Below are 27,676 nucleotides of genomic sequence, written 5' to 3'. Positions count from 1 at the left end.
CTCTTTCTCTCAAAATAATTTCTCCTCGATTTTTCGAAGATGAAGATGATGGCATTTATAAGGCTATTTTTCATAACGACTATGATCTTCATGCTCACGAGTCTTGTACTCACCAGCGATTTTCCACCACATACTTTTTCTCTATTTGTACACGCAATTGTAATATTCGTTATTCCATTATTTTGTATTGTCGTACTAATAGAAATTAACTAATAAAATGCATTGTTATTTTTTTAGTACCACCATGTCAAATTTGACAAAGATTGAATTTGTTGCGCTCGATATCACTGGAAAGAATTATATGTCATGGACTCTCGATGTAGAGATGCATCTTGAGTCATTGGCTCTAAATGATACCATCAAAGAAAATAATATATCATCCTCACAAAAAAAGGTAAAGTCTATGATTTTCTTACGTAAACATCTTGATGAAGGATTGAAATGTGAGTATCTCACAGAATAAGACCCAATGATTTTATGGAAAGGGCTGAAAGAAAGATTTGAGCATATAAGAGAAGTTACACTCCCAACCGCCCGTGATGAATGGAATACGTTGAGATTCCAAGACTTTAAAAAAGTCAGTGATTATAATTCTGCGATGTATCGAATAGTCTCGCAATTTAAATTTTGTGGGCATGTTGTTACTGAGATGTAAATGCTTGAAAAAACATTTTCTACATTCCACGCATCAAATATAACTCTACAACAACAGTATAGAGTGCGTGAATTTTCAAGATATTCTGAACTCATCGCATGTCTTCTTGTGGCGGAAAAAAACAACGAATTGTTAGTAAGAAATCATCAATCCCGACCTACTGGTTCAACGGCATTTCCAAAAGCAAATGTCGTAATTAAAAATGAAAACCAAAATCAAAGGCATAGACAATATTTTGGTCGTGGACGAGGTCGAGGAAGTGGGCGTGGACGTGGACGTAAAAATTATCGCGGTCGCGGTCGTGGTCGTGGCCGTGGATATGAAAATAATCGAGATAGTTATTTCAATAACTCATCTCAAAAGAACGTCACGAACCACCCACCAAAAAGGCAGCATGAAAATACGAGTGAAAATAAAAATCACTCAAAAAGATCTGAGAGTGTTTGTTATAGATGTGGCACTCCAGGACATTGGTCACATATTTGTCAAACCCTTGAGCATCTATGTAAGCTCTATAAAGAATCGACAAAGGGGAAAGAAAAAGAGACCAATTTTATTGAAAATATTGACCATTTAATTGGTTCAACTAGTTTCAATGCTGCAGATTTTTTGAATGATTTCAAAGACATTGATTAAAAGATTGGTGGAACTAGATTGTAACAAATTTGTATTTTTCATGCATTCTTGTATTATAAAGCATGTTATATTTTGCATTTGTATTGTACTTAATTTTTCTTTATTGCATTTTTGTGAAGTTTGATATGGAAAATACTATGAGCAAACATGGAAATAATATCATGGAAATTTGCATACCGGATAGTGGTACAACGCACACTATTTTGCGAGATGAAAAATATTTCATGGAAATAAAACCAACAAAAACAATGGTGAATATCATATCAGGTCCTGTAGACTTGATTGAAGGTTGTGGTAAAGCACAATTTTTGTTACCAAATGGTACAAAATTTCGGATAAATGATGCTTTATATTCACCACAATCGAAAAGAAATTTGTTGAGTTTTAATGACATATATTCTCATAGATATGATACTGAGACGATAACTGATGGAAATCAGAAATATGTGTCTTACCACATATAAATCAGAAAATAAATATGTGGTTGAAAAATTATCAATGCTCCCTACTGGATTGCATTATACACATATAAGGCCAATCGAATCAAATATGATGGTTAATAATTCTTCAATATTAACCAATTGGCATGATCGATTGGGACATCCTGGTTCAATAATGATGCGAAGAATTATTGAAAATACACATGGTCATCCATTGAAAGACCAGAAGATCTTTCAGAATAATAAGTTACAATGTAAAGCATGTTCTCTTGGAAAACTTATTATAAGACCATCACCAACTAAAATCCAAACAGAATCACTCATATTTCTTGAACGTATTCAGGGAGATATTTGTGGGCCAATTCATCCACCATGTGGACCATTTCGATATTTTATGGTATTGATCGATGCCTCCAGTAGATGGTCACATGTATGCTTATTTTCAACTCGAAATGTGGCATTTTCAAGATTAATGGTTCAAATAATAAAATTGCGGAATCAATTTCCCGATTATACAATCAAGAAAATAAGACTTGATAATGCTGGAGAATTTACTTCCCAAACTTTCAATGACTATTGTATGTCAATGGAAATTACTGTTGAACATCCTGTTTCTTATGTTCATACACAGAATGGATTAGCTGAATCATTGATTAAACGTCTACAACTGATTGCTAGACCAATGATTATGAGAACAAAACTCCCTATTTCTATATGGGGACATGCAATTTTACATGCTGCGGTATTAATTCGCATCAGACCAAGTGCATATCATAAATTCTCCCCATTGCAACTTGCATTTGGTAAAGAACCAAATATTTCTCATCTGAGAATTTTTGGATGTATGGTGTATGTGCCTATTACACCACCTCAACGATCAAAAATGGGTCTTCAAAGAAAAATCGGTATTTATATCGGTTATGATAGCCCATCAATCATTCGATATCTTGAGCCTCAGACAGGCGACGTGTTTACAGCACGTTTTGCTAATTGTCATTTTAATGAAGAAATCTTCCCAATGTTAGGGGGAGAAAAGAAACACATCGAAAAGAAAATCACATGGTATGTACCATCATTGTTACATTTGGATCCAAGGACCAAACAATGTGAGAAAGATGAACAACAAATTGTGCACTTGCAAATCAAATGCCAGATGCATTTGCAGACACAAAAGGGGTAACAAAATCATATATACATGCTGTAAAAGCCCCTGCTCGAATTGAAATTCCAAAGAAACAAATTGAAGACACTCATGATGTCATAAAATGCTTGAAGCGTGGAAGGCCAGTTGGTTCCAAGGATAAAAATCCTTGGAAAAGAAAAGGCATAGAGAAACACGATGATCATAAAATAGAAAATGGTATTCCAGAAGAAACACCTGATGATGAAAATATTCTGTCAGAACCACAAACTGACGAGAATCATGAAATCTCTATCAATTATATTAATACTGAAAAAATATGGAACCGAAAAGATATAGAAGATATTGATGAGATATTTTCTTATAATGTGGCATGTGACATCATAAATGAAAATGAGGATCATGAACCAAAATCTTTTGGTGAATGTAAAACTCGTCATTATTGGGCCAAATGGAAAGATGTCATCCAGGTTGAATTGGATTCACTAAATAAACGTAATATTTTTGGACCTATAGTCATCACACCTAAGGGTGTAAAACTTGTTGGATACAGATGAGTTTTTATTCGAAAGCGAAATGAGAAAAATAAAATAGCAAGATATAAAGCTAGACTTGTTGCACAAGGTTTTTCTCAAAGGCCAGAAATTGATTATGAAGAAACGTATTCTCCTGTTATGGATGCAATTACGTTTTGATATTTGATTAGTTTGACAGTGTCTGAAAATTTGGAAATGTGTCTTATGGATGTTGTTACAGTTTACTTATACGGATCACTTGATAGTGATATATACATGAAAATCCCTGAAGGATTTAAGATGTCTGAAGCACAAAGTTCAAAACCCAGAGAATTTTATTCTGTAAAATTGCAAAGATCATTATATGGGTTGAAGCAATCCGGCCGAATGTGGTATAATCGGCTAAGTAAGCACTTGATGAAAAAGGGATATGTAAATGATCCAATATGCCCTTGTGTTTCATCAAGACAACAACATCCGGATGTGTAATTATTGTTGTATATGTTGATGATTTAAATATCATTGGAACAAATAAAGAAATTCAAGAAGTTATGTTGTACTTGAAAGAAGAATTCGAAAAAAAGGATCTTGGGAAAACCAAGTATTGCTTGGGTTTGCAAATTGAACAAAAAGAATGTGAAATTTTTGTTCACCAGGCAAATTATACAGAAAAGATCCTTAAACGTTTTAATATGGATAAATCAAATCCATTAAGTACTCCAATGGTTGTAATATCATTAAACATAGAAAAGGATCCATTTCGTCCATGTGAAGATGATGAAGTTATTCTTGGTCCAGAAGTACCATATCTAAGTGTCATTGGTGTCCTTATGTATCTTGCAAATTGCACTAGACCTGATATATCTTTTGCTGTAAATTTATTAGCAAGATTCAGTTCATATCCAACAAAGAGGCACTGGAATGGAACTAAACATATATTCCGTTATCTACGAGGAACGACAGATTTGGGACTTTTGTACTCAAAAGACACCAATCAAAGTATCATTGGTTAAGCTGATGCTGGATATTTATATGATCCACATAAGGCACATTCCCAAATCGGATATGTATTTACTCGTGGAGGCACAACAATTTCTTGGCGTTTACAGAAACAAACACTAGTAACAACTTCATCAAATCACGCCGAGATTATTGCGCTACATGAAGCAAGTCGTGAATGTGTTTGGCTAAAATCAATGACACAACATATCCAAACTTCTTGTGGATTATCAGTAAACAAGAATCCTATGATGCTGTATGAAGATAATGCTGCATGTATTGCTCAAATGAAAGAAGGATACATCAAAAGTGACAGAACCAAACATATCCCCCAAAGTTCTTTGCCTGCACTCAAGAGCTTGAGAAGAATAAAGATATTGATATCTGTTACATTCAATCAAGTGAGAACTCATCAGATCTCTTCACAAAAGCGCTTCCTACGGCAATATTCAGAAATCATATATATAATATTGGGATGCGAAATCTACAGCGTATGTGAAGAATCGATCGTATTAACATGAGGGGGAGTTTACGTGGCTGCACTATTTTTTTTCTTGCTATGGTTTTTATCCCACTGGGTTTTTCCTTGTAAAATTTTTAACGAGGCAGTATACAAACACGTAATATCACGATCATCATCACAAGGGGGAGTATTGGAAATTATATATTAAAATTAGATTGAAAACTATTGTGATGGTGATGTGATGATATTTTAATTTTTGATTATGTAATGGATGACATATTTATTTTTGGACATTTTTCAATTGAGGATTTATAAATAGACCTCAACATTTGTGAAGAAATAACACAAGTTTAGAGAGAAGATTTTATAAGTGTTTGGTTTGATATATATTTTGAGTTTTAGAGTTTTTAGTTTTTACCATAAATTTTTACTTTTCACAACAGAGATGATATTTTTGATCCAGTCATTACCTTTTTGACTAATTTGTTAAATGGTATAAATAAATCGGTCTCCAATTTGAGATTAAATTTTGGTGCTTTTAATTTTTTTTTAAAAAAAAATTAGTTGGTCTCAAAGCAGCTTTTAGTCTTTTATTAAAAAAAAATGAATCTTAGGGTCAAGTTACTGAAACATTTCTTTAAAAAACATTTTTTTAAGTTGATTTTCAAAAGTTTTTTTAATTAAAAAATGTAATAATTTTATGTTTAAATAAATAGAAAAAAAAACAATTCAGCATCTGAAAAACTGTAAATACAGTTTTTAAAATAACATTATAATATTTACTTGAGATTTGGAGAAAAAGAACTATATAATATTTTCGTTTTTGGAAAAATTATGACAGTAAAATAATAATAATAATAATAATAATAATAATAATAATAATAATAATAATAATAATAATAATAATGTTGTAGTATATATATTTTTAGGGCATCTCATAATGACATATGCCACAGACCAAATTCTTATCCTTTCCTTCATTCGACAGATTAATAGATCGGTTAATTGTTAAAAAATCCTCCCATCACATGTTTTATTATAATTCAATCCCTGTTAGGTTTTTTTTTTCTTTGAACTTCCTGATCCATTAAAAGTTTGTTTTTACTCCTTGAGCCCACAAATCAGTCCATGTGTCATGATTTTGTACTCAATTTGAAATAATTAATGTCAAAAATATATAAATCAATAGGTAAATTAAATGTTTTTGTACTCAAATATCTTAAATTAATACCAAAAAATTGTTAATTTTTGTGATTTTCAAAATACTAATATAGAGTTATTTGCACCAAACACCCTTGTAAAATATTGAAAATGCACACTTCTCCCCTGTGAAATTTTAATAGGCATCTTCAACCTTGACCTTTTAAAAAATTAGCTCACTCGCCCCTTCAGATGAGTGATTGTTGCGCACGCGCTCCTCATGTGACTAGGCAAAGATTTTGATATTTTTTCATGCACCAAATATCCCTGTGAAATATAAAAAATGCATATTTGACCCCTGTGAAAATAATTTTTAAATCTATTCAACCCATAATACACAATTTTTATTAAAATCTAATTATAAATTATTTAGCAAACACTTTTCGTTTTATTAATTTATTTTTTATTTTAAATTTATTATGATTATATAATTATTTTCTAAAAAATATTATTATCTTATCTTATTATCATTATTTTATTAAGCTTTCTTCTTGTTTTCAAATTTTCAATTAAAAATGCATTCATAAACGAGATTTAAATACCTAAAAGTACCAAAATATTAAATCAAAATGATAATTTCAGGCATATTACTTTTCATTTTAGGATTACAGATTTTTGAACCAAAATTTAAATTTTTTAAAATGCATTACAGAATTTGCATTAAATAATAATACACAATATTCATTAAGATCTAATTATAAAATATTTTTTTAAACATTTTTTATTTTATTTATTTTATTTTTATTTTTATTTTAAATTTATAATTTATAATTAATTTATTTCTAAAAAAATTATTACTTTATCTCGTTATCATTATTTTATCAAATCACTTCGTGTTTTCAACTTCTCCATTAAACATGATTCATAAATAAGGATTTAAATATCTAAAAATACCAAATATTGAACCAAATGATAAGTTCATGAATGTTACTTTTTCGATTTAGAATTATATAAGCATGTTATTTTTTTATTATTTATTACAAATTTTGCAATGCATATTTTCAAAAAATTTAAATTGTGGTTTAATAATATATAGTCTAAATCGAAAGAGCAATATGTTTAAACTTATCGATTTAGTTCAATATTTTGGTACTTGAAATTATTTAAATACTTGTTTATAAATGCATGTTTAATAGAAAAGTTAGAAACAAGAAGAAAGTTTAATAAAATAAAGATAACAAGATAAAATAATAATATTATTTAGAAAATAATTATATAATCATAATAAATTAAAAATTAAAAATAAAATTAATAAAACAAAAAGTGTTTTTTAAATATTTTATAATTGGATTTTAATAAAAATTGTGTATTATGGGTTACATAGATTTAAAAATTATTTTCACAGGGGTCAAATATACATTTTTAATATTTCACATGGGTATTTGGTGCAAAAAAATATATCAAAATCTTTGCCCAGTTGCATGAGGGGCGCGTGTTGTAAGGCCCTGAAATTAATCATTTTGGGATTAGTGGAATTTATTAATTATTAGAATTGAATTAATGGGAATTAGTTGAGCCGAGATGGAATTGATTTAATTTGGAGTTTCAGGGACCGAGTTGCAATTGATGGGTTTGGACCAAGTCAAAGCCTTGACTTATCTCTTTTATTCTACCCTACCTCCCTCCATCACCCATCATTTCTTCCTCCCCTCTCCCTCACGCACAAACCGAGAGAAAGCCATGAACGATTTCTCAAGATTTTGCTTCGTTCGATTCGCTCGATCCGACCGTCAGATTTCAAATTCGAGTTGAGATTCGCGATCACCGCAATGAGGGCATCGTTTTAACGTAAGTTTTGTTACGATCCACGAACTTTGAATTCTGTTGGGTTGTCAGAATTTGATAATTTTCGGGTATGTTGTGCTTGAGCTAGCATAGATCGTGTATTCGAAGTCGGTTCGGAAAAAGGACGAAGTTTGGATTTTATATGATTTTTGGGGCTTAATTTCAAAAATGGGTTTTAAGATTGTGGTTAGATTTGGTTGTTTTTGAGGGATTGGAATATGATATTAGATGGTTTGAGTTGTTTGTTGATGTTGGTAAATTATGGTTTGACCATTTATAGCCGTTATACCGTCAAAATCGAGTTTTGGATTATCGGGTGTTTATTCGGTTTGATTTCCGGGTTTTATTTGAGTTAGAAGATTTATATCGAATCCGTATGTTCAAATTTTTCAGAGTTTGATTAAAGTATTCGGGGTTGGAACGAACTGGAAGTTGAATCGTTTCGAGGATTGAAGACGGTATAGTATTTAACTTCTTGTTCGGCTTGTTTTGATTCAATTCGATATTAATTAAGTTCGTTGTTATTTTCAGATTTGAATCTTCGACGAACTTGGAAAGGTAAGAAGACGACAATTGAATGAATGAGACGATTAGCTCGAATTTGAATTAATTCGAGTGCCCAAAAGAAATCACATACTTGCATGCTACTTGAATTATATGATATTTGTTTTACTTGAATGAGTTTTGACTTGCATTGCATTCATATTGAGCCAATTACCTTGGTTTTATGGGCAAGAGAGGCCCAGAAGAGTTAGACGTTCTGTGGACTATAGTGGAGTGACATTGGTTAGCAGATTTTTACCAATTGTCGAGAAACACTCTCTATAGGTGCCCAGAGTCTAGAGGAGTAAAATATTCACCGTCCACCTCGATCGGGAGAGTCGGTGAGTTGGTGATATTTTATCCTCGGGATCCCAAATAAGAGAAGAGAACCTTTACCTCGTGATTATCCAGACTTGATAATCCCATAGTTTTAAAGACATGCATTGCATCGTATGCATTTGAATTGAGTTTAGACATGCTTTTGGAATTGCTTGTCTTGTATGTATATATCTTGTTTTGATATATTATTTGATATGCATGTTTTGTCTCTTTTACTGGGAATTGTATTCTCACCGGATTATCCGGCTGTCGTTTTATTTGTATGTGTACTTGACGGCAGGTGGGACAGGATCGAGTCAGAGATCGCATGGCTAGGTGGTCGAGTTGATAGAGTGAGGCCTCGTTATTGTAGGAGTCGATTTGGTTTTCGAACTCGGTTGTACTTGTATTTTGATTGTAGAACTTAGAAGTGATGCATGTTCTACTAGATTGATTATTGTACAACTCTAGAACTTCATGTATTGTATTTTGATAGTTGGATATATATCAATGCATGTTTATGATTAAGTTGGTTTATGATTTTGCACTTTTCCAAGCTTTAGCTTTAGCGCCCGCGCCTCCCCTGGGCTTGGAATTTCGCATTTTGCAAAATTCCGGCGCGCCCGCACCACCAGGAGGCGCGCCCGCGCCTGTAGCTCGATTTTCTGGAGCGCCCGCGCCTTAGCTCAATTTTTTTTTTTAAAAAAAATGTGATTTCTTTTCCGCGGCTCCTCGTGTTCGTTTGTGTTTAATTAAACGAGTTTATATGATTAGAAACGGGGTCTCACACGTGTGCAACAATCACTCATCTGAAGGGGCGAGTGTGCTAATTTTTTAAAAGGTTAGGGTTGAAGATGCCTATTAAAATTTCACAGGGGAGAAGTGTGCATTTTCAATATTTCATAGGGGTGTTTGGTGCAAATAACTCTACTAATATATGTCAAAAAAATGATGAAAAAATATTTTAATATAAATATTTTTTACATAAACATGTATGTATAATAAGTTTTGGTAGTAATAAAATAATTCAAATGTTATACTCAAAATCTTGATTTTGTTATTAGATCTGAAACTATGAGTACTCAAATATTGAATATTAGTATCGTATATTTAACTTTTTGTACCGTTTTTTATCTATGAAAAAAAATGTGAGATCGGGAAGTTCAAACAAAAATTCCTAACACAGTAACTGATTCTTAATTTATACTTGATTTTAGGGACTGATTCCCAAATTATTAAATTTGTTATCTTCTCTTGAAAAAGAAAAAAATATAAAAAAAATGCAAACAAACATAGAAATTATTATAAAATTAATAATATGAAAATAACATACGATGATATATATTTTGAGTTTTAAAGTTTTTTGTTTTTACCATAAATTTTTACTTTTCACAACAGAGATGATATTTTTGATCCAGTCATTACCTTTTTGACTAATTTGTTAAATGGTATAAATAAATCGGTCTCCAATTTGAGATTAAATTTTGGTGCTTTTAATTTTTTTTTTAAAAAAATTAGTTGGTCTCAAAGCAGCTGTTAGTCTTTTATTAAAAAAAATGAATCTTAGGGTCAAGTTACTGAAACATTTTGCTTTAAAAAACATTTTTTTAAGTTGATTTTCAAAAGTTTTTTTAATTAAAAGATGTAATAATTTTATGTTTAAATAAATAGATAAAAAAAACAATTCAGCATTTGAAAAACTGTAAATACAGTTTTTAAAATAACATTATAATATTTACTTGAGATTTGGAGAAAAAGAACTCTATAATATTTTCGTTTTTGGAAAAATTATGACAGTAAAATAATAATAATAATAATAATAATAATAATAATAATAATAATAATAATAATAATAATAATAATAATAATAATAATAATAATAATAGGGAGTTGATATTTACACTCCACTTTGTGTTATCTACACTCCATTCCATGTATAAAATATGTGTCCAATTTACTCACTTATGGAGTGTAAATAACAAAAAATGGAGAGTAAATATCAATTCTCATAAATAATAATAATAATAATAATAATAATAATAATAATAATAATAATAATGGCCTGGCCCGGCCCGGATCACCTGGCCCATCTCTCATCCTCAATAACCCTTTGTTGCTACCCAGGCAATCTCAACCGTTGATCTGGGAAGATGGGCACTCCAGGAACTTCCCCCTATCCAGACAATTAGGTGGGTGTATTCAATCCAAAGTTTTAATGACTTTTAGTGACTTTTTTAAAATGATAGACTTTTGTGGAGTTGATGTATTTTTATTGACTTTTATAAAATCTCACGGATTTACAAACAGATTTTCATGGATTCTTTGTAGACTTTTGCAGGACTTTTATAGAGATTTGTAAATTTTTTATACAATTACATGAATTTATATCTTAAATATATCTTTTTTTTTTCTTTGAAAGAATAATTGTTTGACATAAATAATAACTTTATGGGAAAATTGCAAATTTAGTCATATATGTTTGACACTTTGCGATTTTATTTCTCTATATTTTCACGTTTCAGTTTTAGTCATTCATGTTCTATTTTTGGCAATTTCGGTCCTTTTTATTCAAAAATGCTTACGTGGCACTGTACATGTCAGCTCCACATCAGAACTGAATTTGTGTTATGTCAGCGCCATGTCGTAAAAGAATTAAAATTGTCGAAAAAATTAAGATAGAGGTTTGCGATTTTGGTCCTCTATGTTTTCACATTTCTGTTAGTCCTGCATGTTTTATTTTTGGCAATTTCGGTCCTTTTATTCAAAAATGCTTATGTGGCACTGTACACGTCAGCTCCACATCAGCATTGAATTGATGCCACGTAAAAAAAAAGACTAAAATTGTCAAAAAAAAAATAAAGATAACGGACTAAAATTAAAATATGAAAATATAAAGGACTGAAATCGCAAAATGATAAACATACTGGACAAAAAAAATAATTTTTCCTAAATTTATTTGAAATATTTTTTTAATTTATTGATGAAAATGGATTTCATTTATTTTAAATGTATATATATATATATATATATATTATTGTAACAAAACTATAAACTAAAAACTTTGTGATTGTGTAAAATTATTTTTTTAAAAAAACATATGATAACTTATAAATTATTTTATCAATTATATCATAAAAATTTATTTGTTTTTTTATCATGTCTGTTATCCGCTATTCAAATATTTGAATTAAATCATATTATAATTTATTGAATCATATATTATTATCATTAAATATTATAATTATTGATAAAAATCATATATTAAAAAGCACAAAATATTTGGAAAATTTCAAATTTTTAAATAATATTTTTTTTTTTGATTTTTGGAGAAGAACGAAAAAATACATATATAGGAGAAAGTGAGGTAGAGAGGGGTGAGATAGTGAAGAGTGAAAAAATGTGAGAAAAAAATATAAATTATGGGTTTTATAAGTTTAGAAATCCATCCAAATCTTTGGGTTAGACCAAAGACATTTTCTTACAAAATATAGTTGTACCTTAAGCATTAATGTTTGTATGTCCATGATTTTCATGGAGTTATTAAAAGTTCATTGATATTTTGAATAACGCTAGACTTTTATAGAGTTTAAAAGTCAAAGTTGAATTCCACTTGACTTTTAAAACTTTAAAAAAGTTTATTTTGAATACCACAAAACTTCTATAAAATTTATAAAAGTCATAATTGAATAACACTCTATTTTTAAAATCCATAAAAATCATTAATTCTCCCGATTGAATACAACTTAACTAGAGCAGACTCGCTCGGCGCTCCCCTCTCCTTACGCAACAGATGATGGGATTTATCAGGCAGAATGGTAAACCAAAATCTGTAATCTTCCATTGATTTTTCTTTTCCCCTTTCTATAGGTTGAGAAATCAAGATATGCTTAATTGTGTTCCGTCTTCCCATTGATTTTGTTTTCACTGTTTTTCCCCAATTTCATTTTTCAAAACATCTTCTATCTATTCCAGGATTCGGAGTAGGTGTCTGCACTGCATTTGCTGCTATCTATTTCTACGAAACTGTAAGGTTGGCGCGATACTATAAATCTTATGTTTTTTTTTCCAAAAGAAAATTTGTTGTACGATATAATCTGCTTTGAAAAAGATTTGCTCTACGAGTTCAATAAATAATTTTTAAAATTTTATTTATTTATAGGGACATGTTAGTTGAACGTGAAGAGAAAAAGAGAGCTATCAGGTTACAATTTTAACTAGTCTTTTTGTCATAGTTAATCAATTATTAGTAGATACCTATCAATGATCATACGTTTTAGCCCAGCTTTGTTCCTTCTCTGTTTTCTTTCAAGCTGAATTTGATAGCGGAAGTGCAGATTTGAGAATCTAAGCGCAAGCAATCTCTTTTTTTTTTTTGGCGAACAATTTCGACCGATACTTGTGAATTTCTTTAACGGATCGGGTTCAATGATCCACTCTATATCCATCCTTCTGGTACGTCTGGTAGGAGTCTCATCACTGATCTGTTGATAGGAAATGAAAATTATCGAGTGTGGAGTCGAGCTATGCTCATTGCCTTGAGTGCTAAAAATAAAATTGTATTTATCGATGGAACGTGTAAGTGACCTGGTCTTCAACGCAATACATTCCATCAATGGGAAAGATGTAATGCATTGGGCCATTGGTGTTATCGTGGATAATGAGTTCTGTATCCAAGGATATTTTTGGGGGCATTGCTTATGCAACTGATGCGTCGGCGGTCTGGACTGATCTTTAGGAGGTGCCTGACACAAGGTAGCAGCACTGTATCCGGTTACTATTGTAGGTTGAAGCAGTTGTGGGATGAGTATCCATCTTTGGTTGTGCTCCCTTCGTGCGAATGTGCCACAGCGAAGAAGTATATTGAGCATGACCAACGACGACGACTTTTACAGTTTCTGATGGGATTGAATGAGAGTTATTAGCAAGTTCGAAGCCACATCTTAATGATGAGCCCCTTGCCCTATGTAGGTCTAGCCGTTTCAATTATATCTCAAGAAGAATCCCATAGATCTGTCTGCACAGTCCAAATGCCATCAGCCGCATTCTTCTCTGTACAAGGCAAGTCAAATACCTTGAGGAAAGATGCATTGAAGTGTGACTATTGTAACTGGAATGGTCATACTAACGAGTTTTGTTATAAACTCTTTGGTTATCCTCCTGGCCATATGCTGTACAAAACTAATAACGGTAATGAAGGGCAGAATAGAAAGGCTACCAAGGATTATCCTTATAACCAGAGGACACCTGCAGTTTCTAATTCTACCAATGGTGCACAAGTAGACGACATACGTTTGCCTAGCACAGAGGAAAGCAAGAATACTACTGCCTTTCTTTTTACTCCTGCTCAGTATGCAGAAATTTTGAAGTTGTTAGGTGGTTACAAGGTTCAATCTCTAGCTGATCCCGTGGTCAACAGGGCAGGTATACGGATACCTGCAAGATCAAACCTATTATCTCATTGGATAATTGATAGTGGGGCAAAGGAACATATGGTTGTGGGTGATTCTAGAATTCGGCTAAGTTCTAGGTATGTAGTCACTTCTCACAGGTCCATGAGGTTGCCTAATGGTAGCAAGGCCCCTGTTAGTGATATAGGTTCTGTTTCCCTTACCGATTCAATCACCCTTGAACATGTGCTACAGATGCCAGATTTTCACTTCAATCTCCTTTCTGTATCTAAATTTACCAAAGATCATAATTGCTTTGTTAAACTTTATCCTCATTTTTGCTTGTTTTGGGACTTTAAGACTGGGAGATTAATGGGGATTGGTAAAGAGTTCAATGGACTTTATCACCTTGACTCAAAGATTCTTTTCAAGTTCGAGTTCTAATCTAGTATCCTCTATCTCCTTTCATGAGTCTCATTGTAATAATTCTGTTCAAGAGGACAATTCTTTGATTAATGTTCCTGTTGATAAATTTATTTGGCATAAGCGTTTAGGACATATGTCTATCTCTAGAATGCAGTCACTTCGTTTCATACAAAAACATATTAATTTTCCTCATTGTTCTGTTTGTCCAATGTCGAAACAAACACAAATTCAGTTTCCAATGATGAGCTTGTCTAAATATTCTTGTTGTTTTGAGCTGATTCATGTTGACATATGGGGTCCTTTCCACCGTGCCACACATAATGGCGAGAAATATTTTCTCACCATAGTGGACGATTTCTCGAAAGCGACATGGGTTTATCTCATGCACTTTAAAGTGGATGTCTTGCAAATTCACAATAATTTTTCCATGCTTGTTCATACTCTCAATTTAACTTCTTGCTATCTCATTAATAGTACACCCAATCCATTGTTGAAAAATAAGACACCATATGAAATATTATTTATTAAACCTCCATCCTTTGGTCATCTTAGTGTCTTTGGTTGTTTGTGTTATGCAACATCATTGACTCTTAAGGACAAAGTTTCTGCCCGAGCAAATGCTTGTGTCTTCATGGGTTATCCAGTACTCAAAAGGGGTACGACGTGATGAATCTTGAAACTCGAAAATTTTTTGTCTCAAGGGATGTTTTTCATGAAAATATGTTTCCTTTTGCTACTCCCAACCCTTCTTTACCTATATTTTCGTCCACTACAACCTCTGATCCTTTCCTTCCTCAATCAGATGTTCTTGCGGATGATTCTGCTATACGTTCAGAACCTATTACTGATCTTGATCCACCTGTTTCTCAACCCTTAAGAAAATCCCTTCGTGCTCCTACCCCTCCAGTTTGGACCGAGGATTATTCTTGTCCTACTTTGTCTCACAGCAATTTGGCCGATTCTTCCTATCCTCTTCGCCAATATCTTACTTATCAATTTTCTTTACCATATCAAAGTTTTTTGGCTTTTATAACTTTTGACCGAGAGCCTATTTCCTATCATGAGGCTATCTTAGACTGTAGATGGAAGGAAGTCATGGATCTAGAGCTGGCAGCCTTAGAATCCAACCACACATAGGAGTTGATTAAATTACCAGTTGGTAAGAAACCCATTGGTTGTAGATGGGTATATAAAATTAAAAGGAATCAGGATGGGACTGTTGATCGTTTTAAAGCACGACTTGTAGCTAATGTCTACATTCAGCAAGAAGGAATAGATTATCATGATACGTTTTCACCCACGGCTAAAATCGTCACTATAATATGTTTGTTGAGTGTTGTAGCTGCAAAACAGTGGCCTATTTACCAAATGTATGTGACTAACGCTTTTCTCCAAGGTGATTTCGATGAAGATGTGCACATGACAGTGCCACAGGGATATTCTCCTCGGGGGGAGCAGCATGTTTGTAGGCTGCTTAAGTCTTTATACGGACTTGAGCAGGCATCACGACAATGGAACACTAAATTTGCTATTGTTATGCTGTTGAGTGGTTTTTGTTCAATCGCAAAACGATCATTCCCTTTTTATTAAGAATGATTCAGACCATATCACATTGTTATGGGTGTATGTTGATATTATTGGTATCAGGATTAGTGAGAATGATATATCTGAGTTAAAGGCGTATTTGCATTCTCATATTCCTATTAAAGATCTTGGACCATTGCGATAATTCCTTGGTATTGAAGTGACTCGGTTCAAGGCCAGGATTTATCTCAATCAACGTAAATATATGTTGGAATTGCTGGCTGATTCTGGTTTAACAGGTGCCAAACCTTGTGACACTCCTGTTGTGCAACATCTTAAATTGTCTGGTTATGAACTTGATAAGTCTAAGCAGTGTTTTCCTAGTCGGGAACAGCACTCCTGTTTGTTGTCCAAGATTGGTGTCTTGAATCTACACCAATCTTGAGGGGGAGTACTGAACAACATTTTCGTTTTCTGCAATTAAGTGTTGGTGGATATAAACAGACTTTGTTATAAGATAGCAAAACGCGTTTTTTCTTCTTAGTTAGATATAATAAGTTATTTTTCATTTCTGTGAAGTACTGAACAACATTTTCGTTTTCTGCAATGAAGATATTTTCATTTTCTCCCAAATTCAAATGCATCCGAACAGTTATATTGTTTCGCCATTGTTTTTCAGGGAAAAGTTTGCCGAGGAGTATGGGATAAAACAAAGGTACAACTAATTCTATAAGGCGCCCTAAATTATTTTGTTGAATTTTTATTCTACTATTGTATCCGTAATACGAATAAGACCGTTGCCTTTTGTTTAATTGTGATTTAGGGGCATGGTGGATGGGAAGAAATAGCAAATTCCTTGGTGAGCACAATGCTTCCTTGATGAATATTTTCTGTTTGGTGAAAAATTGTTATTTTATGAGGAATTACACTTAATTCTTGCTTATATTTCCTTCTCTTCTCCCCAACCTTGTCTTATATATCTTCAACATATATGTGCTTAAGAAATATCAATCTTTTATTGCTTTTAAATTTGTCTTCAATTTAATCAAAATGTATGAAAATCTTCCCATTAGAAGAGTTAACAGAAAAATATCATTGAATGCAACTAAAAATTTAGACTTATATATAATATACATATAAGTTATTCAAAATTATGTAATTTATGGGGAAGTCTATGCTACCCAAGGGCACTGCCCTTGGGGTGATGTGGCAGAAGGGCCCCACTGATTTTAACAAATCACGGATTGCCACACCACTCCAAAGGCAGTGCCCTTGGGGCAGCATAGACTTTCCCGTAATTTACATAACATTTTATTTTGGAGTTATTTGCACCAAATACTCCTGTGAAATATTGAAAATACACATTTCTTCCTTGTGAAATTTTAATAGTAATCTCTAATCATGATCTTTTATAAAATTAGCGCACGTGACCCTTCATATTAGCGATTGTTGAACACACGTCATTCATGCGTTTGGACAAACATTTTGATTTTTTTTTTTGCATCAAATATCCCTGTGAAATATTAAAATTACATATTTGACCCTTTGAGAGTATAATTTTTAAATATATTCAACCTATAAGATCCAATTATAAAATATTCATCATACATTTTATGAATTTTTATTTTTATTTCAAATTTATTTTTATTAATTAATTTATTTATAAAAAATATTATTATTCTATCTTGATATAATTATTTTATTAAACTCGTTTCGTGCTTCCAATTTTTTCATTAAATATGCATTCATAAACAAAGATTTAAATACGTAAAAATACCAAAATAATTAAAATGATAAGTTCAAACATATTATTATATAATATTGAACTAAAATCTAAATCAAAATTTTTAAAAAAATGTATTGCATAATTTGTAATAAATAATAAAAATAAATAAAATGATTATATAATGATAACATTTACTATTGATTCTATAATTAATTGAATAAAATAATATTTTAATTAAATAACTATGAAAAATATTAATATTTTTATCTTAACATAAGTTATACGAAAAATATATTTTAATAGTAAATTTTATTATTATATAACCACTTTATTCTTTTTTCTTATTTATTGCAAATTGTGCAATATATATTCTCAAAAAATTTAGATTTTGGTTCAATATATATAGTTTTAAATTGAAAAATTAATATGCATAAACTTATCATTTTGATTCAATATTTTGTTAATTTTATGTATTTATCCTTGTTATAAATGCATGTTTAATGGAGAATTTGGAAACACGAAGTTATTTAATAAAGTAATGATATCAAAATAAAGTAATAATATTTTTTTTAGAAACATATTAATTAATAATAATAATTTGAGTTCAAAATTAATCAAATAAAAAATTTTCATTATTAAAATATAAAAAATAATATATATTGAAAAAATGGCTCCGGAATCGGACTGGAACCGATCCGGTTCACATCGAACCGGACATAGGTTCGAATTGGTTCCAAGGTTACTTACCTTGGAACCGGAACTGCTCCAGATCCGGTTCCGAATGGTTCCGACCGTAATGGATCCGGAACCGGCCCGGTGGAACCTATAAGCATGCCTAGTTGAAGATATATAAGACAAGGTTGGGGAGAAGAGAAGGAAATATAAGCAAGAATGAGTGTAATTCCTCTGAAAATAACAACTTTTTCACCAAACAGAAAATATTCAACAAGGAAGCATTGTGCTCACCAAGGAATTTGCTATTTCTTCTCATCCACCATGTCCCTAAATCACAATTAAACAAAAGGCAACGGTTTTATTCGTATCAAGGATACAATATTAGAATCAAAATTCAACAAAATAATTTAGGGTGCCTTATAGAATTAGTTGTACCTTTGTTTTATCTCGTACTCCTCGGCAAGCTTTTCCCTGAAAAACAATGGTGAAACAATATAACTGTTCAGATGCATTTGAATTTGGGAGAAAATGAAAATATCTTCATTGCAGAAAACAAAAATGTTGTTCAGTACTTTACATAAATGAAAAATAACTTTATATATCTAACTAAGAAGAAAAAACGTGTTTTGCTATCTTATAACAAAGCCTGTTTATATCCACCAACACTTGCCCTCAAGATTGGTGTAGATTCAAGACACCAATCTTGGACAACAAACAGGAATGCTGTTCCGGACTAGGAGAACACTGTTGCTTAGACTTATCAAGTTCATAACCAGTCAATTTAAGATGCTGCACAACAGGAGTGTCACAAGGTTTGGCACCTGTTAAAACAGAATCAGCCAGCAATTCCAACACATATTTACGTTGATTGAGATAAATCCCGGCCTTGGACCGAGTCACTTCAATAACAAGGAACTATCGCAATGGTCCAAGATCTTTAATAGGAATATGAGAATACAAATACGCCTTTAAATCACATATAGCCTTCTCACTATTCCTGATAACAATAATATCATCAACATACACCAATAACAATGTGATATGGTCTGAATCATTCTTAATAAAAAGGGAATGATCGTTTTGCGATTGAACAAAAACCAGTGAAGAACATAACAATAGCAAATTTAGTGTTCCATTGTCGTGATGCCTACTCAAGTCCGTATAAGCTACAAGTCGTGCTTTAAAACGATCAACGGTCCCATCCTAATTCCTTTTAATTTTATATACCCATCTACAACCAATGGGTTTCTTACCAACTGGTAATTAAATCAACTCCTATGTGTGGTTGGATTCTAAGGCTGCCAGTTCTAGATCCATGGCTTCCTTCCATCTAAAGTCTAAGATAGTCTCATGATAGGAAATAGGCTCTCTGTCAAAAGTTAGAAAAGCCAAAAAACTTTAATATGGTTGAGAAAATTGAGAAGAAGTAAGATATTGGCGAAGAAAATAGAAAGAATCGGCCAAATTGCTGTGAGACAAAGTAGGACAAGAATAATCCTTGGTCCAAACTGGAAGGATAGGAGCACGAAGGGATTTTCTTAAGGGTTGAGAAACAGGTGGATCAAGATCAGCAATAGGTTCTGAACGTATAGCAGAATCATCCGCAAGAACATCTGATTGAGGAAGGAAAGGATCAGAGGTTGTAGTGCACGAAAATATAGGTAAAGAAGGGCTGGGAGTAGCAAAAGGAAATATATTTTCATGAAAAACAACATCCCTTGAGACAAAAAAATTTCGAGTTTCAAGATTCATCACCTCGTACCCCTTTTGAGTAATGGATAACCCATGAAGACACAAGCATTTGCTCGGGTAGAAACTTTGTCCTTACGAGTCAATGATGTTGCATAACACAAACAACCAAAGACACGAAGATGACCAAAGGATGGAGGTTTAAGAAATAATAATTCATATGGTGTCTTATTTCTCAACAATGGATTAGGTGTACGATTAATGAGATAGCAAGAAGTTAAATTGGGAGTGTGAACTAGCATGAAAAAATTATTGAGAATTTGCAAGACATCTACTTTAAAGTGCATGAGATAAACCCATGTCGTTCGAGAAATCGTCCATTATGGTGAGAAAATATTTCTCGCCATCATGTGCGGCACGGTGGAAAGGACCCCATATGTCAACATGAATCAGCTCAAAACAACAAGAAGATTTAGACAAGCTCTTCAGTGGAAACTGAATTTGTGTTTGTTTTGACATTGGACAAATAGAACAATGAGGAACATTAATAAGTTTTCGTATGAAACGAAGTGACTGCATTCTAGAGATAGACATATGTCCTAAACGCTTATGCCAAAAAATTATCAACAGGAACATTAATCAAAGAATTGTCCTTTTGAACAGAATTATTACAATGAGACTCATGAAAGGAGATAGAGGATAGAACTCGAACTTGAAAAGAATCTTGAGTCAAGGTGATAAAGTCCATTGAACTCTTTACCAATCCCCATTAATCTCCCAGTTTTGAACTCCTGAAACAAGCAAAAATGAGGATAAAGTGTAACAAAGCAATTATGATCCTTGGTAAATTTAGATACAGAAAGGAGATTGAAGCGAAAATCTGGCATCTGTAGCACATGTTCAAGGGTGATTGAATCGGTAAGGGAAACATAACCTATATCACTAACAGGGGCCTTGCTACCATTAGGCAACCTCACGGACCTGTATTTGAGTTGCCTTGTATAGAGAAGAATGCGGCTGATGGCATTTGGACTATGCAGACAGATCTATGGGATTCTTCTTGAGATATAATTGAAAAGGCTAGACCTACATAGGGCAAGGGGCTCATCATTAAGATGTGGCTTCGAACTTGCGAATAACTCTCATTCAATCCCATCAGAAACTATCAAAGTCTTCGTTGTTGATCACGCTCAATATACTTCTTCGCTGTGGCACATTCGCACGAAGGGAGCACAACCAAGGATGGATACTCATCCCACAACTGCTTCAACCTACAATAGTAACCGGATACAGTGCTGCTACCTTGTGTCAGGCACCTCCTCAAGAACAGTCCAGACCACCGACGCATCAGTTGCATAAACAAGGCCCCCAAAAATATCCTTGGATACAGAACTCATTATCCACGATAACACCAATGGCCCAATGCATTACATCTTTCCCATTGATGGAATGTATTGCGTTGAAGACCAGGTCACTTACACGTTCCATCGATAAATACACTCAAGGCAATGAGCATCGCTCGAGTCCACACTCCATAATTTTCATTTCCTATCAACAGATCAGTGATGAGACTGGTACCAGGCGTACCAGAAGGATGAATATAGAGTGGATCATTGAACCCGATCCGTTGAAGAAATTCAAAAGTATCGGTCAAAATTGTTTGCCAAAAAAAAAAAAGAGAAGAGAGATTGCTTGCTCTTAGATTCTCAAATCTGCACTTCCGCTATCGAATTCAGCTTGAAAGAAAAGAGAGAAGCAAAAAAGTAACCGATCCTTCTCTGATACCAATGTTCAGATGCAATGGAATTTGGGAGAAAATGAAAATATCTACATTGCAGAAAACGAAAATGTTGTCCAGTACTTTACACTTAATATATCTAACTAAGAAGAAAAAATGTGTTTTGCTATCTTATAACAAAGCGTGTTTATATCCAACAAGCAAAAAAAAAGGGATGAAAAGTGCGGAAAGAAATAATCCAAAAGAGCTCAAACCTGTATCTCTCTAGATCCAGCATCCATTCAATTCTGCTACTGTTGAAAATGAAGCATACATGAGACTAAGACCCCAAACTTCACAAGAATAGGAAAAAGTTCATAGACAAGATTACATACCCAAGTTCTTGAACCCTGCAAATATTAAGTCGGCATGTTAAAGATCAGAACAAAAATAACAAAGACGAAGGTGAGAATGGTAAGTAACAACGGAATCACATACGTAACATTAATCAGAGTGCAAGCCACGAAGCCGGCGGCAAAATCTGTCTTGAATCCCGGAACAAAATGTTTACTATGAAAATCAAATAAATCATCAAAAGTCTGATACAACTGAATTGAAAGCAAAAACGAAGTAGAACTAAGCATTAGTTAATATCCAAAAACAAAAATACAAAACAAACACAACCTCAGGATGTTCATTACTGCATCTTCTTTTAATAAAAATTCCACTACGGTGTTACCAAGAAAAAGCAATTTCATCACATAATATAAATATATATATATATAAAAAAAAACAAGACGATGAGTAGAGAAGAGAAGAGGAGGACAATCACAAATCAAGAAAAAGTAATTTCATCTCATAATAAAAAATAAAAATAAAAAACAAGACAATGAGAAGAGAAAAGGAGGACAATCACAATCATACCCGAAGAACCACATTGAGACTTCCCCGGAGGTGCCTAATCTGAAAAAAAAAAATTATAAATAAATACATAAAAATTCACAGCCCAAATGAGAAAAAATTAACGAAAACAATCTTCAGGAAAAATAAAACACATACCGGAGAAAAATAATTGAAAGCCGGGCAAAATTACGAACGGATTAAAGATTTAGGTTAAGCGGTGAAAAATAAAGTGAGATCAGATTTTGGGTTAGAATATAAATCTGCCACTTCATCCAGCCTGGGCTTTGCCTTTTCTTTTTCTAAGAAAACACCAGTGGCCATAGATCGGCCCAATGTGAATATTATTGGAGGTGTATTCTTTATCACATTTCAATTGTCAAACACTAACATTTTCGTGCAGAGAAATTAAATTAAATAATTGAGAAAGAGAATTGAAGTTACAACTCTCTAGCTCAAGCTATGAGAATTTAATTAAGAGAGTTCAAACTTCACCAAGTGCATTTCTTGATTGTTACATTCTTCCGTGTCAATATTGTAAGGCCCGAAAATATTAAATTATTAATTATGGGATTTGAGAATTAAATTCCATATTATGGGCTAATATTGATTTGAGAAGTTATGGAAATGATAGATTTAATTTTCGAGCCAAAAATATTTAATTTGAGAATTTACGGAATTTGAGAATTAAAATCCGAGAATTCTTAAATTAAAAGAATAAATATTCGATTTGAATATTTATGGGATTTAAGATTAAATTTCATGTTTCGGGAATTAATATGATTATTTCGAAGATGAAACCCGATCAGAGACTGATTTGTAAATATCGAAGTTGAAGGGCTGAAATGCAAAAGGCCGGGATTATTTAATTAATCCGAATTTATTTAATTTTAATCTGAGTATATTTAATTTGGAAATATTTAGAGTTTCGATTTTAATTCTAATATTCTTAAATTATTTTGGATTGAAATTGAATTCAAATGAAGGTCGATGACTGAATTGCAATTAATGAAGACTTGAGGGACTAAATTGCAATTATGCCATACATATCTGATTTTAACTTAATTATATCAGATTGGATACGTGTATTCACATGAAGAATCAGAAAATCTGAAGCAGGGGCCGAGACATTTTCTTTTCCTTTGAATTCTTGATTTTCAAAACGCCGTAACTTTTGATCCGATCGTCCGATTTCGATTCCAAAAAGAGTTCTGGAATCCTTACGACAAGAGCTTCGATTTTCTGTAAGTTTATATTTATTTCGGCATACTTTGAAGATCTAAATATTTCAGAGATCAGATTATGAGTTTATGTTTGTATTCTTGAGTTCGTATACCGTTCGATATCGAAGCCGGATTGAAAATGAATTAAGGAATGAACTTGTTATGATCTCCAGCTTGTATTTGATATACTTAGATGCTGTTATGAGGATTAAACTGATGTGTTACTGATTTGAATACACGTTTGAGTTGTATTGAAGATGAAAATAAATTCGATATTTCGTCGGTTACTGATTTTTAATCGCTACGCCGTCGATTCGTGTTTTGAGACTAGTTTGATAGCTGATTATTGAGATGAGATGTTCTTTGAAATGTTATCGATGATATAGCATTTTTATTCCTCGATTTCAGTCAAGTTTTGAAGACTAACGACTCAAGACTCCGAATTCGAATTGAAGAAGAAGAAGTGAGGTTTGAAATGAATTTGATTGAAGATGTGTTGATGATTTTGACTTGATTTTGAAATGATTGAATAGAATGAAGATTGATATGAATGTTTTGATGCTATGTTTCAAATTTGAAGCGTTCAAAACAGAAGAAATATGAAGGTATAATGACGACATCGAGAGTCAGGAATTTTGAAACTCAAGAACGATTCTTCTTGAGTTCTTCCGCCAAAATCACATGCGTATTTATTGTTTGATTTGATTTTGATGTTGTCAATTCATCTCAGGTAGTGGATCTTTGATTTTGAGTCGATGTGATTATGATACGAGAATGATACAAATTGATTCTATGTCGAGGTCGGAGGATGACCTTATTTTCGAATCCGGAATGATTTCGATAGATGAATATTCATGTCAAGATCGGATACGAATCTTGATGGCAACGAAGAAGTATGAATCAATTCTCGATCGATCGAAAGAAGCGTTATTTACTCTATTTGTTGAGTCGAGTTGAATAGAGTCATTATGATTTATTTAACGCTTTATATGTTTCTTATACTGAGATGATTTCTCACCGGAGTTTATCCGCCTGTTGTTTTGTTTTGTATGTGTGCATTGCAACAGATGGGGGCAGGAGCTAGTCTGAGATGACGTGGATAGCTCGGGAGCGAGATATAGCAAGTGTGGACTCGGGTTTAAGCAGAAGAATGACAGTTAGATAGCATTGAATTTGACATGAAACTTTGTTTTTTAGAAGCTCACTTTTGAGACTTGGTGTAGCTTGTAGTTTCATGCTTTTTATGCTATTCGTTTGATGTAATAATCGCATGGATTGATGCTTGAGACTTCATATGTTTATATATGCAAGTTCTAGAATTGAAAAACCATTTTTTGAGTTGGTTTTGCATGATTTTGGGATTGGATTTTCAGCTTTGAAAGAAAAATAATTTCTGCTATTTTTCTGGGCAAAGAGGCCGCTAGATCGGTTGAATCTTACCGATCTAGCGAGGCCTGATTTTTACAAAACAGAAAAGCTGAAAAATGTGCCCGCTAGATCGGTAAGATCTTATCGATCTAGCCGAGCACTATTCACCAAAAAAAAAAAATTAGTTTCTTGGTTTTTAATATTTCTAATTGTTTGATTAATTGTTTTATTAATCATTAATTGCCCTAAAATAAGATTAGCAACCCGAGGTCCCCACAACAGGTGGTATCAGAGCGTAAGTTCTTGGACTGAGATAGAAGCTGAGCGGGGTAGATTGAGTCACATGCATTTATAGTATTGCATGATTATGCATTACTCGATTTGATGATTTGATGATTTGATAAATTGCATGTGAGCATGATCTATCTTTGAAATTCAACTGCCTGATTTATTGATTTGTAAATAGTTGAATTTTCTTATTGATGTTATTATATGATGCTTCGGGTGATGTAAGCACCCAGAATTGAATAGAACAGTATTCTTTGGATGACGTAAGCACCCCAGACTGAACAGAATTGTATGGCAAGACTGAACAGAACTGTATTGCTCAGTTGAATGAGGTATCTCCGATTGAACAGATTAGTATATCAGCGAATGAATAGATGTTCTTGCAAGTAAAAGTTGGTTTGCAGAGCTGGATCAGTTGTGCAAATCTTTCGAATATACAGATGTATGTTGCATTAGATCGATTATATACCAACTTCAAGACCTAGCAACCAGCTGATAGCTTGTGACGAAGAAATTTTGACAGAATAGAGGTATATTGATTGTTGGTAAGTGCATAGAACAGAATTTTGTTTATAGTTCTTTGCCACAACAGATAGAAATGAAAGAAAAATATACCCTCTAGAAGCTGAATATTTTGAATTTTGATGAATGTCTTATTAGACTTTTCGAGCCTATTACGATTCCTTGAATTGTAAATAATGAAAAGCTCAAGATTGAGCGAATTATTTAATGGCTTGAATTCGAAGAATATGTTTGATTAACTGTTGACGATTGACATATTTTATGAAAGACATAGCCCTGTCTAAGAGAATTGAAGCTGAATGATGAGTTAGGAGAATGAAATTGTAGACATGCAAGAGTATGTGAGATACACACAACTTTATCTACAATTTTTATTCCAGAACAGATATGAAGTGAATAATATGAAAGTAGTTCTTTAACTCTAGTAGACCGATACAGATGTGTTTGGGTCTGAAGGCAGAGTATGTCAGAGATTACTACACTCATTGTAGAGGGAGTTGTTCGAACAAGTAGTGTAAAGATATGTCAAGCAGATGTGATAGATTATATTTGAAGCAAAACATATTTTGAGAGAAGATTTGAATGAAGAACAGTTCCAAAAATATACAGAGTATTAGAATGAAAATGCACCTGAGAATGAAATTGCAGGTAACAGATTTATTTTGTGTTAACCTGTTATTTTATTGGTGTAAGAGATATATGATAGCGGAAAGCTTATTATATGATGATCTTTGTATCAGAAAATAGAATTTGTGAATTGAACTGAAGAATGGAACTACTGAATTGATGAAATGAGACTGAACATGATTTTTCTTCGAAGAAATGAAATTGAATATGATTTCGTTCATATTTGAGATATCTGTTTAGATTGCATGATAGATGATGATGCAATAACCTATTACAGATTATTAAAAAATTTATGATAAGAAATTATTGAATTAGATCAGCCAGAACATAATGTGCATATGAATGTGATGATATGATATAGAATCTCGAATTAAGATTCTGTGATTTTGGTTTGATATATGATGTTGATTATAGAAATATTCCGAAATCAGTATATTCGATGCAATAAATATGTTCAAGATCTAAATCAGTATTGATAGATATGCCAATGAATAGAGATGACATATATATTCCAGTAAGATTTCGACTTTAGTTTAAGTTGTGAATTGGAATTTTATAGCGACTTTATGAATTGATGAAATAAATGCTGCTTTTGAAGTATAGAAGATAGATGATGATATGAAAATCAGTTACAGATGTGTCTTTTCTTTGATTATGCTGAATCGAATACATCAATTGGACATATAATTCTTGAAATGTTTGATTTCGAGTGGCTCTCCTTGTTTTGTTCATAGAGCCTGAGTGATTCACTCATTTTGAGTTATGTGATGCAAGTGAGTTATTTTCACTTTGCAGAGTTGGTTATCCAGAATATTTGATTTTTGGATGACCTTGATTGAGAGATTTTCTCAATCTTGATTTATTTCTTTTGATTTTGAGAATTATTGATCCTTTGATGATATTTCAGCG

At 32.5% G+C, this 27,676-nt stretch overlaps 2 long non-coding RNA genes across 2 annotated transcripts; one reads left to right on the top strand and one right to left on the bottom strand.

Moving 5' to 3' along the window:
• Positions 1-12,438: 12,438 nt before the first annotated feature.
• LOC140890724 (uncharacterized) lies at positions 12,439-17,765 on the top strand. Its single transcript, XR_012152259.1, has 5 exons — positions 12,439-12,510; positions 12,668-12,725; positions 12,855-12,896; positions 16,712-16,747; positions 16,856-17,765. It is a non-coding gene; the product is annotated as an uncharacterized lncRNA (long non-coding RNA).
• An 843-nt stretch (positions 17,766-18,608) lies between these two features.
• On the bottom strand, positions 18,609-23,239 carry LOC140891521 (uncharacterized). The gene is made up of 6 exons (XR_012152541.1): positions 22,899-23,239; positions 22,764-22,802; positions 22,323-22,409; positions 22,115-22,153; positions 18,869-18,904; positions 18,609-18,760 (listed from the first exon to the last, which is right to left on the bottom strand). It is a non-coding gene; the product is annotated as an uncharacterized lncRNA (long non-coding RNA).
• Between the last annotated feature and the right edge of the window lie 4,437 nt (positions 23,240-27,676).

The sequence above is a fragment of the Henckelia pumila genome, chromosome 3 (genome assembly GCF_033568475.1).
Source record: "Henckelia pumila isolate YLH828 chromosome 3, ASM3356847v2, whole genome shotgun sequence".
Classification (NCBI taxonomy): domain Eukaryota; kingdom Viridiplantae; phylum Streptophyta; class Magnoliopsida; order Lamiales; family Gesneriaceae; genus Henckelia; species Henckelia pumila.
Note: the sequence above shows the minus strand (reverse complement) of the source record. Positions and strands in the feature narration are given on the sequence as shown.